The 19,003-nt window shown below is 37.5% G+C and overlaps 1 long non-coding RNA gene across 4 annotated transcripts in view; it reads left to right on the plus strand.

Moving 5' to 3' along the window:
* Positions 1-11,637: 11,637 nt before the first annotated feature.
* Positions 11,638-19,003, plus strand: part of LOC111188894 (uncharacterized) — a 42,286-nt gene continuing 34,920 nt past the window's right edge. For 2 of the 4 annotated variants that reach the window (XR_007427481.1, XR_007427479.1), the window contains exons 1-3: positions 13,100-13,416; positions 13,633-13,698; positions 17,611-17,696. This is a non-coding gene — a long non-coding RNA (uncharacterized LOC111188894). Of the gene's footprint in view, positions 11,746-13,099; positions 13,417-13,632; positions 13,699-17,610; positions 17,697-19,003 lie in introns of those variants that run through there. The other 2 variants (XR_007427482.1, XR_007427480.1) reach the window with 2 other exon arrangements.

The following is a 19,003-nucleotide window of genomic DNA, read 5'->3' on the forward strand; positions in this document are numbered from 1 at the left end:
CCAATTCAACAGCCGGAGCAGCGGGACTGCGACCCTGACAACAAGGTTCGATCCCATGAGAGCGTTTGGTGATCTTACCCCACACCTGACTGGTCTGTGAGTTTACTGCGCCACAAAGCATGGATATAATGAAATACTTCTCAGCAGTTTATCAGTTTGGGTCTGCGTTGGACAACGTTTGGGTCCGGACCCGGACCGCGATCCGCCTATTAGTGACCTCCGAGCTAAATTATTGGGATATTGAGCGTGGGTACATTACAGTTACAGAACAGTATATCGCGCTGTAATGATTAGCTGAGTTATTGGGATATTGAGTGAGGTTACAGTACAGTTAGAGAACAGTAGAGGGCACTGTAATAATCAGCAGAAGTATTGGGATATTGAGTGTGGGTACAGTACAGTTAGAGAACAGTAGAGGGCGCTGCAATAATCAGGTGAGTTATTGGGATATTGAGTGTCGGTACAGTACAGTTATAGGACACTAGTGGGCGCTGTAATAATCAGCTGGGTTATTGTGATATTGAGTGTCGGTACAGTAAGGTTAGAAGACAGTAGAGGGCACTGTAATAATCAGGTGAGTTATTTGGATATTGAGTGTGGGTACAGTACAGTTAGTGGACAGTAGAGGGCACTGTATTAATCAAGTGATTTATTGTGATATTAAGTTTGGGTACGGTACAGTTAGAGGACAGTAGACGGCACTGTAATAACCAGCTGAGTTATTGGGATATTAAGTGTGGGTACAGGGCAGTTACAGAACAGTAGAGGGCGCTGTAATAATCAGCTGAGTTATTGAGATATTTGAGTGTGGGTACAGTACAGGTAGAGGACAGTAGAGGGTGCTGTAAAAATCAGTTGCATTATTGAGATATTGAGTTTGGGTACAATACAGTTAGAGGACACTAAAGAATGCTGTGATAATCAGCTGAGTTATTGGGATATTGAGTGTGGGTACACTACAGACAGAGAACAGTAGACGGCGCTGTAATAATCAGGTGATTTATTGTGATATTCAGTTTGGGTACAGTACAGATAGAGAACAGTAAAGGGGGCTGTAATAATCAGGTGAGTTATTTGGATATTAAGTGTGAGTACCATAATAATCAGGTGAGTTATTGGGATATTGAGTGAGGGTACAGTACACTTAGAGGACAGTAGAGGGCACTGTAATAATCAGCAGAATTATTGGGATATTAAGTGTGGGTACAGGGCAGTTACAGAACAGTAGAGGGCGCTGTAATAATCAGCTGAGTTATTGAGATATTTGAGTGTGGGTACAGTACAGTTAGAGGACACTAGAGGGGGCTGTAATAATCAGCTGAGTTATTGGGATATTGAGTGTCGGTACAGTAAGGTTAGAAGACAGTAGAGGGCGCTGTAATAATCAGGTGAGTTATTGGAATATTGAGTGTGGATACAGTACAGTTAGAGAATAGTAGATGGTGCTGTAATAATCAGCTGAGTTATCGGGATATTGAGCGTGGGTACAGTAAGGTTAGAAGACAGTAGAGGGCGCTGTAATAATCAGGTGATATATTGTCATATTAAGTTTGGGTACAGTACAGTTAGAGAAAAGTAAAGGGGGCTGTAATAATCAGGTGAGTTATTGGGGTACTGAGTGTGTGTACAGCAAAGTTAGAGGACAGTAGACGGTGCTGTAATAATCAGTTGCGTTATTGGGATGTTGAGTGTGGGTACAGTACAGGTAGAGAACAGTAGATGGCGCTGTATTAATCAGGTGAGTTGTTGTGATATTAAGTTTGGGTACAGTACAGATAGAGAACAGTAGAGGGTGCTGTAATAATCAGGTGAGTTATTGGGGTACTGAGTGTGTGTACAGTACAGTTAGAGGAAAGTAGACGGTGCTGTAATAATCAGGTGCCTTATTGGGATGTTGAGTGTGGGTACAGTACAGTTAGAGAACAGTAGATGGCATTGTAATAATCAGGTGAGTTTTTGTGATATTAAGTTTGGGTACAGTACAGATAGAGAACAGTAGAGGGCGCTGTAATAATCAGGTGAGTTGTTGGGATATTGAGTGTTGGTACAGTACAGTTAGAGAACAGTAATGGGGGCTGTAATAATCATGTGAGTTATTGAGATATTGAGTGTGGGTACAGTACATTTAGAGGACACTAGAGGGCGCTGTGATAATCATGTGAGTTATTGTTATATTGAGTGTCGGTACAGTAAGATTAGAAGACAGTAGAGGGCGCTGTAATAATCAGGTGAGTTATTGGAATATTGAGTTTGGATACAGTACAGTTAGAGAACAAGAGACGGCAGCGTAATAATCAGCTGAGTTATTGTGATATTGATTGTGAGTACAGTACAGTTAGAGAACCGTTATTGGGATATTAAAATATTTTTAGGTAAGTAGTGCCATAGCCACACTGTGTCAGCCATCTGAACATCTGACTCACCAGGAAATCTTCTTTCCCATGCTTTCTTGACTTCTTCCTTCAGAACTTACCTTACCTGCTTGGTTACCTCCAAAGGCTCAGCATTACTTTTATGCCAATGAAATGCAACCATTAACTGATGTTTCCCTAAGAGAGACAGCAGAATGTTTTGAAAGTTGACGGTATGTCTTACAACACAAAAAAGCTGTGTGTTGCTTCAAAAACACATTGTCTAAAATGACAGAAGTGGACCAAATCTTAATCAGCTGTGGATACAGTTTTCATGGGCATCATTTTATCTGCCCACCTATATGGGAAATATCTGATTCATTTGTTCAGTTCTTCAAGAGTGAAAGACCTTGCTCTAATTAAAGCATCAAGGCACAAGGCTAACTCTAAGGGTACAATACCTTTGAAAAAGGTCATGTAACAAATCAGGTGGGTAGCCTGTTAATACATCAAAATGTTTTAGCTTTTCTCTTAGTGGACACTTTCTACACCAGTAGACTCCTGTGCAGTCTAGATATTAACTATGTGATCTTTTTTTGTTCTCAGAGAAAATGAGAACTGTTTTACCTTCACTTACCTTGAACAATGACCTGTGAACCGACAGCAATGTGAACTAGAGAAGCTTTCAACAAATCCTCTGATAAAATGAGCACCATGGTTGTCTGCAACAACACAAAACACAGTACCTTTGACCTGTCTGCATAAGAGATGTAAATTCCTTCTCTTTTAAGGTCACAAGATCTTTCAGTAGGGGCTCTGACACTGTACTATATCCAAATCGTTTTTTATCTTCTTTCTTGCAGAGAATGGATAAGCAGATTGATGTGAGTGAAGATTGGAGCAATGGTGACACATTTGCTGAAACCCAGTAAACAGCAGTAACTGTATGCTTTTTCCTGGATGTTCCAAGTGGATTACAGAGTTCAAATTTGTTTATGTATAACATGAGACTAATGGCTTGTCCTGAGAACAGTTTGTTGGCTTTAAAGTATGTGCCATTATGAAAAGACTTATGCAATCAAGTTGGGTAGTTCTCTCGTTTCATTTTCAGCCTCTATTTCCGCCACCTTTGCACTCTGATTATCTTCATCATCTGCATCATCATCATCTGCATCATCATCACGATATTCCCCTGTATTCAAAGGGTTCACTATTTTGCATATGTCCCATAAATGTTTGATCAGAAGTGACAATTAGTTTCTTGCTTTTTTAAATGGTGACCAATGTGCTCAAAGAACTTTTCTGTGGAAATGGTTTATTGTATAACATGGACATTTAAATGCTAACACTTCTAATTGTAGTGGATTAAAGTGAGGTTTTATTCATCACTTGGACACACACACATGCTACCCCCAAATTTGTGGCCTAAAGGAATTTACTACACATTACAAACCCCATCCAGAACACCCTGAAAGCCTTGCAGTAATCTTTTTCCAAACAGCCTTAAATTTCAAGAGACACTATCGGACATGTGTATCTCTCAAGTCTTTCCCAAGAGTTATTACATTGGAAGTCAAAACAAAACATTACAAGAACACAGTGGTTAAATCTTTTAATAGACTACATATCATTAGAAAAAATTGTTTCACTTACAAAACACAGTCAACAGCAGTTTAGTAGCATTTGGAGCCCCATTATGAAATCTATAATACTATAAGTGACCTGATGCCACAGCTATCTAATGTAAATGTGGGCATAGTACTTTAAAAAACATAACCCCCCTAAAAACAAATATTATTATTATTATTATATATATATATTTTTTTTTTCTCTTTCTCCTTTTCTCCTTTTCCTCTTTCTTAATATATGTCCTCCCTTAAGAGTAATGCAATTTTGCAGAGTGAAATAAAGTATTAGACCTCCAATGAGGGGGGGGGGTGGCGGGTAAAAAAAAAAAAAAAAAAAAAAAAGTCTTTCCCAAGAGTGCAATTTGGAGGAACCCAAATTCCGACCGACAGCCATTAACTTTGCTTTAAGTTACAATCTGTGAATGTTTCACACTTGTGATTGACCAACAGCACCATTGCAAGGACAGGACGTTAGTGAAATACAATATAATAATATAATTTAACTTGCTAAAATCCACACGAAATGCAATCCACAAAAATTGGGTGACCAAACGTCCGTATTTCCCGGGTAATGTCCGTATTTCACAGTCTCACAGTCAGAGCACCTAGCCCACCACCCTCCCCCCCCCCCCCCCCCCCCCCGTCAACAATCACAGTGCAGTCTCACTGTCTGAGCACACACACCTCGCTCCATAATCCATCGCCCAGGTGTCCACATGAAAACATGGTCACCCTACACAAAAATGTTATGCCAATTTAAAGGTTTATGTTTAGTTATTTCTGCAAAGGACTAAGAAATAAGATTCATGAAGTATGAAGTTAAAAGAAATGTTCTAGGCTTGGGAATCCATGGTCAGCTTGTAAGCTGAAATTCTGTGGTGTAAACTGATCTTACTCACACCAGTCCTAAATTCCGGGCCAGCGGCCTTATCTAAACATTCCTGCAGAGAGAAGAGAATTTCTCACTAAGAAGAACTAATTAAAATATACATGAATAAATAAAAAAAGATGTTTTACAGAATATTTACTAAATAAAATGCCACTTCTGGTAAATGAGTCCTGATAATTTTTTTCTACACAGTCAAGTCTGAATCAACAAGGTTTAACTAGCTTTATTTGGTAATCAGTGATTTTGTCCATGTTGTATTATCTTTTAAATTATTTAATTGGGTTTAAATAATAGCATTACTCTTAATTTCTTTTTGACAAGATACCATTCATTAGTTCATACTTCAGAATTATTTGGAATGTTATAAACCTTTTGTAGGTAAAACATATCATTTACATTTATTGTGATTCAATTGTAAGATTGTTGTTTCCTGAATTTATCCTCACAAACTGGTATGCTGAAGATTGTATTTTGATTCACTGTTTAATTGAGTTTTCTTTTGGTTTGTTCTATTAGTAAAATAAGAAATCTCTCACTAGCTGAAGCATGGTGACACATGTGGGTTGTTTTATGTCTCTTTGTGTAACAAGACCATCTTCCCCGCCAAGATTTGAAATTGCTCCTAGACCATTTAAAAAACAGACACATATGTAGCTCCTTTCCCCAAAGGCCACAGAGCCAATCGTAGCTTAAGGCCCAAAGCAGGTCCAAACAGACTCTCACAGTTTCAGGCAGTTTGAGTTCAGTCCAGTTAGGAGTTCGGGGAGAACAGGTTTAGTTCAGTTTAGGGAGCCCAGAGTAGAGTCTAGAGTGGAGATGGAGGAAGGACAGGCAGAGAATAGCAGCAGTTAGCTTAGCTTAGTATTTTAGCTCCAGTAAGCGATAGTTTAGCATTCTTAGTACAACTCATTTAATGGTATTCAAGTATATTAATATTAGCTATCCTAGTTAAAATATCTAAAGCTATTTTACGATCTACGAAGCCAAGCATTATGCCAACCAAGTCTAGCTAAGTAAAGCTAAAAAGAAATCCGCCAGATCCAACCCAGAAGCCTACGGTCCGGAAGCAACCAGCAAACCAGCTGAGGGTGAAGGGATTTTCCTGTCGCTTCTGACGGGGCTCTGTGCTGACACAGGAAGTCAAACCATCCTGCAGATAGGCTCACGTGATCCTTTCTCTGGATGAAGAAAAAGACGACCACGCTACAGACGGCGTCACCAATGTAGGCCCACTTCAAAGCCTCAGAGTTAGGCAGAGCTGTGTTTATTCTTTCGGCAAATGGTTCTGTTGGTCATGGTTTGGTCGAGTCCTTCATAGATCTCCCTTTAGTATAGACAACTCCTTTAAATGGTCTCCTGCAGCTGACGCTGCCTTTGATAAGCTTAAAGCTGCGTTCGTTGCTGCTCCCATTCTCGCTCACCCTAAACCCGATCTTCCGTTTGTGGTCGAGGTAGACGCATCTGACACTAGGGTGGGTGCTGTTCTTTCGCAACGTAGTGGGTCTCCGCCTAAACTTCATCCCATAGCCTTCTTTTCCAGAAAGATGTCCCCAACGGAACGCATTTATGGAATAGGGGACAGGGAGCTTCTTGCTGTCAAACTGGCTTTCGAGGAGTGGCGTCACTGGTTGGAGGGTTCCTCTCACCCGTTCAAGGTTCTCACGGATCGCTGCTAAGCGCCTCAACCCTCGCCAAGTGCGTTGGTCTCTGTTTTTCTCCAGATTTGATTTCTCCATTTCATTTCGCCCCGGCAACTGTAACACTAAAGTGTATGCACTATCCCGAGTTTACAGTGCTCCGGATAGCGCATCACAGTCTTCTGATTCTGAATGCATCCTTCCTCCGGCTGTCAAAATTGCAGCGATTCGCTCGGAATTAGACGATCTCATACAACAGAGCTTGGTGCACTCACCGCCTCCTGAGGGTTGCCCCCCTCACAAAACCTTAATTCCTGAGCAATTTATAGAACGTCTCATTAGTTGGGACTCTGCTCTCACTTCCAGCCGGTAAGCTAGTTCTTTTACCTGTGCCTGAAAGACCCTGGTCACACATTGCAGTAGATTTTGTTACTGATTTACCTGAGTCCAAGGGCTACACCACTGTACTCAGTGGATAGATTTTCTAGGGGTGTTAAGTTTATTCCCTTCTCTGCTTTGCCCACAGCTTTGCAAACTGCATATGCTATCTACACACACATTTTAGACATTTTGGTATTCCTGAAGATATTCTCTCTGATTGAGGTCCTCAATTTACCTCTAGAGTGTGGAAATCATTCTTTGAACATTTGGGCGTTCATGTCAGTCTTACGTCTGGTTTCTGTCCCACAAGCAAAGGTCCAATGCCAGTTTTTGGATTATCTCTGATGCTGGCTTCGTCGTGTATGAACTCTGGACTGCCTCGCCACTCTGGTATGGTCTTAGCCTCCAGGTATCTGTTTGCTGGCGTTATTTGTTCATTGCTGTTGACTACCTCTGTACCCTGTGAGTTTTTAATAAAATCTCATAACTGGTTCCACGAGTGTCTGTATTCCATCCACATCATGACAATATTTGTATTATATAAATATATTTTAAAGTAATAAATTATCTTAAATTATACTTTAATGTGTTGAGAGAGATTACATTTAAATCTAAACATACTAAAGCATGTTTAACCAAAAGTGTACTTAATTGTTATGTCAACTAATATGTATTAATTAAAATCTGTACTGTATAGAAATGTATTTTAAAGTGTGCTTCAGTGCAACTTTGGATGTATACTTAAAATAATGGATTTCTTCATGTATTGAAATATGTTTTAAGAAAATTGTTATGTCAACTGGAAGGTATTATTTGAAAAATATATTTTGTAGACATGCACTTTGAAGTGTGGTTTAGTACAACTAAGGAAGTATACCTAAATTAATGTATTTTTTCACAATTAATGTATTTCTTCACAATACACTTCCTGTGTTGCTTTTCATCATATATACTTTATATACAGTATACTTTTAGTTTTTTAGGTTTTAAGGTTTTTACAGTAAATATAAATAAAAAAAGATTTTTTTATATTATGCTTCAATCTAAATAAAAAAAATTAAATGGACTTCACTCACATTTTGAAGCAAACATGCCTCAAGTGTCACATAAAGTTATAAAGTAAATTTCTTATCACATTCAGGAAATAAAATGTGCATTATTGTCATGTAATATGTATGTTGTATATATGTATGCATGTGTATCGGCGTATTATTAAAAATATTACATTCATTTCACATAAAATCTATCTTTAAATTAAGTATTGTAGAATAAAATAAGTTTTGTATTATTGTGGATTGTAGTTTTACACTTTCAACGAGTGTGCTTTAGTGTGCTTTAGCTTGCCACTTCCTGCACATAACCTACAACTTGGATCCTCACCCACCTACTGTCAGTGGCCACCTTAGACGAGGCAAGAACCCAATTTAAAATTATGGTGTCTGCAGGTTGAGGAGTTGAGGAAGGAAATGGTTGAGGCAGTATACCACCTACCCAAACTGGGTAACTGACTTCTCCAGTAGAGATGGTATGACTTCACCCTCCATCGTTAACCTTTCTTGTGTCAACTTCCCTATAAACAAATAATAGACACCTAAATTTACTCAGTTTAATTTTCATCCTAGCCAGCATAAGATTATCATTTAACATTCCCAGTAGTCGCCGTGTACATGGGACAGTGGTGGTTAATGATGTCATATCGTCCATAAATGCCCTAACTAGTGGGAGCTAGGTGCCATTATGCAGCCTGTCCCCACCTACGACCCACTTAGAAGCCCTAATAATTACCTTGCCATCGTAAATGCTAACCGTGAAATTGTTCACCCTGCCATTATACCTATTTCCAGTCTTTGCCAAGACGTGACAAACTCCACTGTACTAAAGCAAAACTGAATGTCTTCAAAATAGGCTTTAACTAACCTTGTCATCTCATCTGGAACCTGAAAGAATTCAAATGTCTTCCACAAGTGCATGCGGGTCCGAACCAAAAACATTCGTCAGATGTTCCTCTGCACTTGCTGTTTAAATCTGGTGCCAAATCATACTATTATGCTCTATACAGCCAGAAAAACCTGAAATCCCAGCCTTTAGTACAGACGCATCAATTAACTTTTTTCCTTTCAGGTAAGCCACAAGTCTACGTGCAATCCCGCTAAAGAAGATCTTACCCTTCACATTCAGCAAGCTTATGGGACAAAATTGATCAATAGCCACAGAATCATTTTCTTTTGAAATAAGAAGACCACCTGCTCTTCGCCACTCCTTTGGAATAATCCCCTTCTTCCATAAATTTTCATAGAAACTTCAAAACATCTGGTGCACTTTTACATTTAAATTGGACCCCATTTGGCCCTGGAGCAGAGCCTGCCTTTGCAGCCTGTACCACCTCCTGAACCTCACTCCACCTAGGGGGGTTAACATCCATCTTTCTCTCAATATCACTTACTGGCGGGATGTCTGCTAGCAGAACAATTTTTGGAACAATGTCTGTTTTTCTGCCTATATTCCACTTTTTGCTGTGATTTGTTGAATCCAGCCACATATTCACAAACTGTCAAATCACACCAAGACAAGCACTATGTTGGTACTCTGGAAAAAAGAGTGATCAGTCAGATCAATCAATACAGATGGCCCTTTCACCTCCATGTCTGGCTGTTCTGGAGTAACTGATATAGCATGGTCATAATGTTTTGCCTCTGATAACAGGTTCTGTTCTTCTGATAGGATAGGGTCCTCAACCTGTGTGATAGCAAAAATCACACCCATACAGCCCATTAAATTGTTCAGTGTTCTGAATTAATGGGAGGGGTAACAGAGTCTGAGCTACATATTAGTGCAAACAACTTGGACCTCTGTTCTCTATTCTGTGGATGTCTCCATGTGATACCATCATTTTCTAAAGATAAGAGTTCATCTACAAGGGAGTCAGGAGAGAGTGCCTGTTTGGTTTCTATACTCCAAAACAAATACATGGCACACAAATGTTGCTTTTCCTGTGTTTAGGCTGTAGTTCAATAACCTGACACTGAAATGGCCAAATCTGGTACTTAGAGCTTTTAAAAAATGGAATTCCACTAAGGTTCCACAGTAAACTAATATCATGTTCACATAGTTGGCCAGTTTCTCTTAATTTTCTGTACTTTGCTCCACACTGTATATCATTCAGTACTCCTTCTTTATCTGCTGTCTCTCTAGATACATGTTAATTGGGATTTTTAAGAATGTCTTTAATCTGGCATGACAAACTTATCATTACAAAATTAGCCATTTTTAAGATTTGTACCTTTATCAAATACAAACTGGCATGCTTCACATTGTGTTGGCATTTTCTCCCTTGTCTCCATGTACAGAGATGTTCCAGAGCTATTCCAGTCAGGTTATGCTGCAGGACATAGGACATCAACAGCAGCGGACTCTGCCATTTTGCCTTTTTGGATGCACCAGGATACAGATGTTCATCATCAACATGGGGCATCTAAAATGTAGAAACATAATTATTTATCTTGCTTGTAGAAGAAGGAAGAAGGAAAACTTGTGAGCTATTCTATTTTTTGTAAAGATATATCAAAGCCTTCCATCTTGGAATTAGACATGATTAATCATGAGATGAATGTTTATGTGTTGTGATATACCTGAAGAACTTAAATAATACACCTTCTATGTATTTTCACAATATTAAAAACACATTCACTTTAAAGTTTTTACAGAAATGTAATTTTATTTTTTTTATTTTAATTTGTTAAGAATTACACATATGTTCTTGGTCCTCAACATTGCAAGCAGCTGCTAAACTATGGTTTCTGATAATTTGTGATCTGAGAATTTTCCTAATTAATCGTTACCTCTCGATTATGCATTTTAAATCTGTAATATAATTAATGTTACAATTAATGTTACAGTATATTTAGAAAAAGCGTTTATTTTTGGATCTTTTATTCTACAGAATTGAAAATTTTGTAGAGTAAAATTCAGAATTTGACATAAATATTAGGCCAAATACCTGTGATAAATCCCTGTTAGGTGTCTCTTCAGATTGTTTCATCATCACAGGACATCCCATGTAAGGATTTCTAAATGGAAGGTATTTTAAATAAAAGTTAGTTTCATGTGCTTTAACCATTAAACCAAACCTATACGCCCATTATAGTACCTGTATACATGGCTTATTTGGTGTCAGTTATACTGTTTTGCACTGATGTTATATTCACATTAAACAAAGAATCAGCACCATGAGTTCATTTGAGTTTTAAGAAATATGTGTCAGATGTTACCGAACATCATACGAATCATTTACAGTACCTGTGAACATGTTGTGTTTGTATCTCTTTTACTGATTCACAAAGAAGCTGATCATCAAAGTGGCTGGGCAGTTCCTCTGTGGTGTTATCACAATCCTCACTGTGGGGCTAACACCAATTGCGACAAAAAAAAAAGGAATTAATCTGATCTGAGCATTTCAATTAAATTAGCAATTGTAATATTATATTTTCTCAGGGCATATCTATGCTTTATTTGGTTACCAATATATTATTTACACTATTTGGAAATTAAGCCGCAAATTTGTATTTAAATATGCAGAGGATGTGTAAAGATAAGCTACATTTCACATGTTTATAAATTATTGCAACATTACTCATGTGTACATTTCATATGTTTGAGATGGATGGATGGGGAATTCTTACCTTTATTAATATGTTTATTATATGGACAAATAATTATCAGTAATTATATTTACTGTACATAGTGAGCTGGAATTTCACATTACTTCTTTTTGTACCTGCATATGTGAGGAGGTCAGGGTCTCCACACTATCACAGCATAATTTGACTGGACCTTGGGACACAGTTATCATCATTCAGCAGGTATGCCTTCTATTGTCTTTTTTTCAGCATCATTAAAACATATCGCTGTGCCTCTGGCTGTGGATTGTACAGGACAGGAGAGGCTGCAGGTTCAGCGCGTTCTGGTTGAAGCCTTCGCTCGTAGTTTAAAATTTAATCAGCCTATTAGAGTGCAGCCTCGGTCTGGGTGGGGCGGAGCAGCTGAAGGCTGCTGGGGAGCTGCGCAGGATGAGCAGGACTCTTATTAGTAGGGCGCAGTGGCTAGGTAAGCGCTGGTGAACGGCTTTTGTAAACGTCATCTGATGGTGGACTAGTAAATAAGAAGTTTAGAACATGTAATCTTAATGCAAATACCAATAAAAGACCATCGTTTTAACTTTAAGCTACAAATGTGAATGTTAGTTAACTAGATAGCTAGCTAACCACTGCCAACATTACTTAGATAACTAATCACTGCGAACGTTAATTTACTAACTAACTAGCTAACTAGCAAGTGAGATAACCTGGATAGCAAGCTAGGAGAGGCTGTACAGTGCAGTGCAAAGCTTCATTAGATTTAATTCTTAGCAGACAAACCAAGTCTCCCTGAAGCTGCGGGAGTCTCCCGCATTTCGGCAGTGGCTCCCAGATGCCCGCGAGTCACATATAATCTCCCGGAATTCAGAACGAGTGCCACAAGCGCGCACACAGGCGACAGACTTTTTTTTCTCTAATCACGTGAGGGAAGGAGAGAGAGAAAACAGAGAGGGTTCTGATTGGCCTGTTCTCTGCAAAGAGTCTGTGAGACAGCCAATCGGACGGGATTTGTTCAGAGAGTGAGAGAAAGCAGATCATGGCGGAGGCAATATTAATAATTATTGTAATATGATATGAAATGTTTTTGATTTTGTGCAATTTCTTGTGATATTGTTACTGTCAATTTTTGTCAAATAAAATAAAATAGGCAGGAATACTCTAAATTTTATATTAAAAAGAAACCAAAAACGTAAAATTAATTAAAATAAAATAAAGTTTCGATATCATTTGGTTATAATTTTTTTTGCCACTTGGGGGGGGGGGGGGGGGGGGGGGGTCCTCCCTGAAATCAACTTTTGCAACTTGGGATGTCTGTCTTCGTGTCTTTTTGTTTTAAGTAGTATAATGAATGATTTTTGTATGTAATTTATGATTACTGTTCATGTACAAAAATGGCATAGATACAAAAAAAATGTATGTGTATATATTCCAAAACAAGATATATATATATATATATATATATATATATATATACCTGTCTCACATTGTTAGAGACTAATGAAAACGTTGTAATACTGTAATAATAATATATGTAATAATGCATTGTAATAAAATGTAATATCTGTCAACAGATCTTTTTGGACATAAAGAATAAAAGCAGAACCCCACTCTAAAGTAAAGGAAAGATTAGTCTCATGTTCAGTTTTATTTGTAATTACTAGTTAAAAGGTATTGTTCTTTACACATGCACAGTTTTGCTGAGTTTTGATACTGTTTTGTTAGCTGTCTAAATGTGTCTGTTTATTACATTATAGTGTGTGGACTGTTTAGACATCAGGTATCCAATTATGTTTTGTTGTAAGATCACTTTTTTGTGCTCTATTGATTTTGCCTCTTCAGATGACTGCTTCAGCACCTGAACGCATGTCCTCACATACAGAGGAGCCTACAAGAAAGGTATTTTTGCACCCTTATAATTTATACATCACAATTTCTTACATCACATTCAGAATCAAATTTCACAACTACTGCAATTTCAAAGCATTATAAATGTAAAATAGAAGCCTGCTATGTTTTTCACTAGAACTAAATTATTAAAAAGAACATTATATAATTGTTTTTTTTATTAAAAGTAGTTTGTGTCAGTATTTATTTAGAACTGTATTTTTGCAGATGCTTGAAATTGTGAACTCAAGACCTGAACCGAAGGCCTTACAGACGTAATTGCCAACAAGAAAGGTATTTCTTACACACTTGTATGATTCACAGACATAATATAGGCAGACCTTATTCATTATTAGGGGTCTAAGCACTGTAGGTGCTGGAACCCTATTGGAATTGCTCAGATTTTTAGGGGTCTGAGCACACAGATTTTTTGCTATTTAGCATAATATGCATGCCGACCAACCAGCTTTGTCATGCTGGTCATCCAGTTTGGTGATGCTGTCCAACCAATTTGGTGATGCCAGTCAACCAGCAATATGTTTTAAGCCTAACTGGCCTTAAGGGGCCTCTTTGCCTGTCCTGTAAATCGCCGCTATATTTCTTCTTATTATTATTAGTCTTCCCTAAAAAAGGTTGTAGAGCTTAACAGTAAGTTGTAGAGTTGACAGTAAGTAACCTAAACTTCAAATTTGGCACAGAGAAACTAATTGTCCCACTACTCAGGCAAAAGAAAGGACCTCAGTTGGCTTGATGGTGGCGCTATAGAGCAATGTTTTGGTGAATATCTCAGCAACTTTGACAAATTTCTTTTTGAATCTTATTCTGGCAAGTTTTCTGCATCACATCCACTGCTGCCATATTTAGCAAAATCTATAAAACATAAATTGCTCTACTGCTTGTGGATTTTTAAATATATACAAACAATATAGATGTTCACCAGAGTCTCCTGATCAAGAATTATCAAAAATATTTTCATATTTATTAACAACATTGCTGCTATATGCAAATGTGTGGTCCCAGTGTGTTTAGTTCACATAAATGGCTGAATATCAGGACTGTTAACTTGTTTTTCAGTGATATTTAGCAGTTTTGTTGGGGACATGATTCTGTGGAAGGCATCCAAGAGGCGTATCAAGTAAAGCCTAGGTGGGGCTATAGAACCCAAAAATCTGTTTCTCAATGACCACTTGACCAAATGAGTTGTCATTTTGCATGCTGCATTGGAGGCACATTCTATAAGTGAATTGTTAAGGTCATATCTATATTTGCAAAAATATGGCCACCATTGGAAAATTAGTTTCAAAGTGGAATTTGGAAGGCTCAACATTCACTGATCGTCATTAAATTTTAAATGTATGTTTATAAAGACATTCTTTAATTGATGTTAATTGGCCACATGGTGGTGCAATTTCAAAATACTGAGAATAAGCCTTTCTCCCTTCACTTTGCGCAAAAATGTTTTATAACTTGTTTTAGAGAATATTAAGCTTGACAATTTTTCAAATACAAATATGTTAGAAAAGTGCACAGTTATTGTGATTTTTGTAGAAGTTTATAGACAATTTCACATGTCAAACTAGTCCATGGGTTTTCTTCAGATTTTCCTCAAACAGGTCTCAAAATAATCTATGGAATTGACAGCCTGAGTTTGAATCTTGTCCAGTGTGTTTGGTGAACTTCATCATTTTCTATGCAATTCGAAATAATTATTTTGTTCCTAATAATAGTTAAAAAAAAAAAAAACAGGTAAAACTGGTTAAAAAAAATGTTAGCTTGACCCTTTGTGATGATTCAAAGATTGTAAATACTTGCAAGAAAGGTGCTGGGTTCCTTTTTACTGTCAACAGTAAATTGCCTGAAAAAACACACCCTGTGGCTGTCTTGGCTGAGCGGCGTCTTTCTAAAGTGCTTGCCGTTGAACCAAAAGGTTGTGGGTTCAATCTCAACCTTGTGCATTACCTAAAACAGTTTGTACCACAGCAACTGTGCTTCATCCAAACTTAAAATTTGGCATCAAGGTACTGTTATGAACCCACTACTAAAGTTGTGACCTAATTTGGCCTGATGGTGGTGCTTTAGAGCAATGTTTTACTTTTCAGCAACTGTGACATGCAGACTAAAAATTATTTTTGAATCTTATTCTGACAAGTTTTCTGCATCAAGACTCATTGGTTTTTAGCTCCGCCCACACCCATCACTGCCATATTTAGCAAAATCTACAAAACATATTTTTCTACTGCTTGTGGATTTTTTAATATATACCAACAATATAGTTATCAACATGTCCAGCAGAGTCCCCTGGTCAATATTTATTTTACAAATCTTCATATTTATTAACATTGCTGCCATATGCAAATGAGTCAGCCTGGGGTGTAGCTTAGTTCACATAAATGGCTAAAAATCAAGATTACTTAATTGTGTCAGAGTAACTTAGTAGTTTTTTTAACAAAAATAATTATTTGAAAGGCATCCAAGTTTTACTTCAATTAAGCTATAGGTGGCATTATTAAAATAAAAAAATAGTTTCTCAATAACTAGGGTTCCAATTAATTTTAATCTTTGCCTGCTGCATCTTTGGCCCATGTGGAAAGGGACTTATTAATAACAACTCAATTATTTAAAAACTATGGCTGCAGTTTATTAAAGCAATTTATTAACCAATTTATTAAATAAGGAGAACAGGCTGTATTGTGTAAAAAATATTTCCACAACATCATAATGGCACAAAATATTTAACATATTTATTTATTTTTTTATTTTTTGATAAAAGCAATAATCATGCCAGCATCTAAATTTGGTTGTAAGAGGGCGCTGGGTTCCTTTGTACTCTCTCTCAATTAATTGCCTGAAAAAGGTCTTTTTTTTTGCCATGGTTACTGAGTGGCAACTCTGTAAAAGACTCGCCTATGAGCTGTAAGATTGTGGGTCCGATCTCAACCTCTGGCAACTCTTTCAATGTGGAACTGTAAGTAGGTTCTAAATTGCTAAAGAAATCTGAAAAGTGCTTGGACCCCTAGGATTGCTGCTTGCAGCTATATTTATAATATTATGTTTGTTATTATATCATGCTATATTATATTGTATAGTCCCACCTTTGATGCAGCCCTGGACAATTTAAACAAAGTGATGTGGTTTATTATTCTTAGTTTTGCAGACTTTACCTACATTAACTCAGCTTTAGCTTTTTAACTATTTCATAGGAAATGCAATTGAAATATATCTCATAAATAAACAGTATAATACTGTGTTAACCATCTTTCAAAAATGTGTAATCCTGGCATTTATCAAATGATACTGCAAACATCTGCATTACTCTAGGTTTATGGCATCTTCTCGTGATTGTGGGTGTCTTTAAGTTTAACATTTATGTTTTTTATTTCTTTTTTGTGCTTGGGTACTGTCAAAAAAGGCCAAAAAAAAGCACATGGTTGAGGCTCTTAAAGAAGATCTGCCCTGATCCTAACACAGCCCCTCCACTGTATGAGACAGATACAGACTCAGATGTAAAAGTTGTTGACCTGGAATCCACACCCATAAATGAAAATCTCTGGAAATCGTGAGTTTTAGCAGTAGTAGCTAAAAATTTAGTCCTACTTACAAAAATCCATAGTTTTGTTTATGGTAAAAGAGAACAGATCTCAGTCAGAATACTTGTTAAGGCTCAACGGTTGCAAAGACAGAGTTGCATAAACACTTTTTCCATGTTCAGAGTTTTACTTCATAGTCTTCTAGAATAGATTTATATTTTCTCTAAATATACTGTACGTATATATTTACCCATGTAGCCATATTTAAGCAAAAGAACTCAATGGTTTACAAACCTATTTTTGTTGGTGAGAATGCACAGAACGGTTCAATATTTGGCGCATGACCGCAAACAAAGCCCGTTCCACGTTGGTGGAAAAGAGCTATTTGTGTAAAATGCTGTGCCCTGACATTTTTCAGTATTTTCTTCTGTATTGGGTAAAGGGTGCACAGCAAATTTGCCAGTGTTAAATCAACATGTAAATCAACTTATATTTAACACTGGCAAATTTGCTGTGTTTGTTTTAACCCTGTTTATCCTAAAAACAATGCAAAATATGATTTCTGTATACCTTTTTAATTTGGTGTGGTAGATTGCTCACACTCTTGCAAAGACAATTATGTTAGAACATAGTTTATTACTACATTTATTGTAACATTTGAATTTTTGTTGTGTTAAAGAGTCTGATAGATGCTGAAAGTGAGCTTTGTGCAGCCTCCGAAAAAGAGATCTGTGCTCATTGAGGAAATGGTGTCAGCACTTAAAGGTATGTAACATACCAGAGTATGTATTATTTGTTTCTCAACAAAAAAAAAAGTTATGTAACATCCCACAAATTCTTTAATCATGGTCTTGATGCTTTGTGATGCTTTGGCCTGTGCTTTGCTGTTAAAAATTGCCCTTTATGGGACTCTGTGTATGTTTGGGGGCTCTACCTTAACTGACAGTAGAACAAATTGAGGTTCTAGAGTCACCATTAACTTGAAGAGGAAATTCGGGCAGCTATTCTCTCTATGAAAGTTGGTAAATCACCAGGGGTGGATGGTTTATAATGGAATATTATAAACCATACATTGATATTCTAGCCCCAGTTTTGACAGAGGTTTACCAGGAAGCATTACAGAGTGGATCACTACCAAGTACATTTAATGAGGCATTGATAACCCTTATACCTAAAAAAGATAGGGACATAACAGACTCCTCAAACTTTCGCCCAGTTAGTTTGATCAACATAGATTGTAAAATTATGACTAAAGTCTAGATAAGGTGTTGCCAAGTATTATACATCCAGATGAAGTAGGGTTTGTTAAAGGCAGAGCATCAAAAGATAACATGAGAAGGCTGATTCACTTGATTTGGCTCCGTAGATTGGATGTCCCACTCACAGCCGTATCACTTGATGCCGAAAAAGAATTTGACCGCATAGAGTGGGACTTCCTTGTGGATAAGGATCTTGTATACTGAACCTAAAGCGGCTGTGATAACTAATGGCTTTATATTCCCTTTCTTTTCACTGACACGGGGAACGAGGCAAGGGTGTTCACTTTCACCGTTGCTTTTCACTACTGCCCTTGAACCTCTTGCCACAGCTGTGATGAAAATGTATTTATTTAAGGTGATTCATAATCAAAAAGGAGGGTAAAATATTACTAAAATATGTACGTAATTTTGACTGAAGATACTGACTAGCTGCAGAGATTAGAATGTGCATTCGTGGCTCACATGGGCGTGCAGGACAGGTGAACACACGATCACATCCCTCAGGCATCAACCATAAAACATACGTGGCACAAGTTACTGACCAGTGTACTGGAAGGTTCTGGAAGCTACGTGTCACTAAAGTGTAAGCTTCACCCTCGCCCCAGGCTGTAGGAATGCACCGGACCGACTGGTCAAGACTGGCCAGGTAATATACCGAGATACGTGGACTTTTTACCATATAAGGCAATGCTTTTTACCATATAAGGCAATGGCCTGAGGGGAACTAAAAAGGTATAAATACCCTGAGATGTTGGCTGTACGGAGGGAGAGACTTGAACGCATGCTTTGAAATGTATTCTGTCTTTTCTCCAA

The sequence above is a fragment of the Astyanax mexicanus genome, chromosome 20 (assembly GCF_023375975.1).
Source record: "Astyanax mexicanus isolate ESR-SI-001 chromosome 20, AstMex3_surface, whole genome shotgun sequence".
Lineage (NCBI taxonomy): Eukaryota > Metazoa > Chordata > Actinopteri > Characiformes > Acestrorhamphidae > Astyanax > Astyanax mexicanus.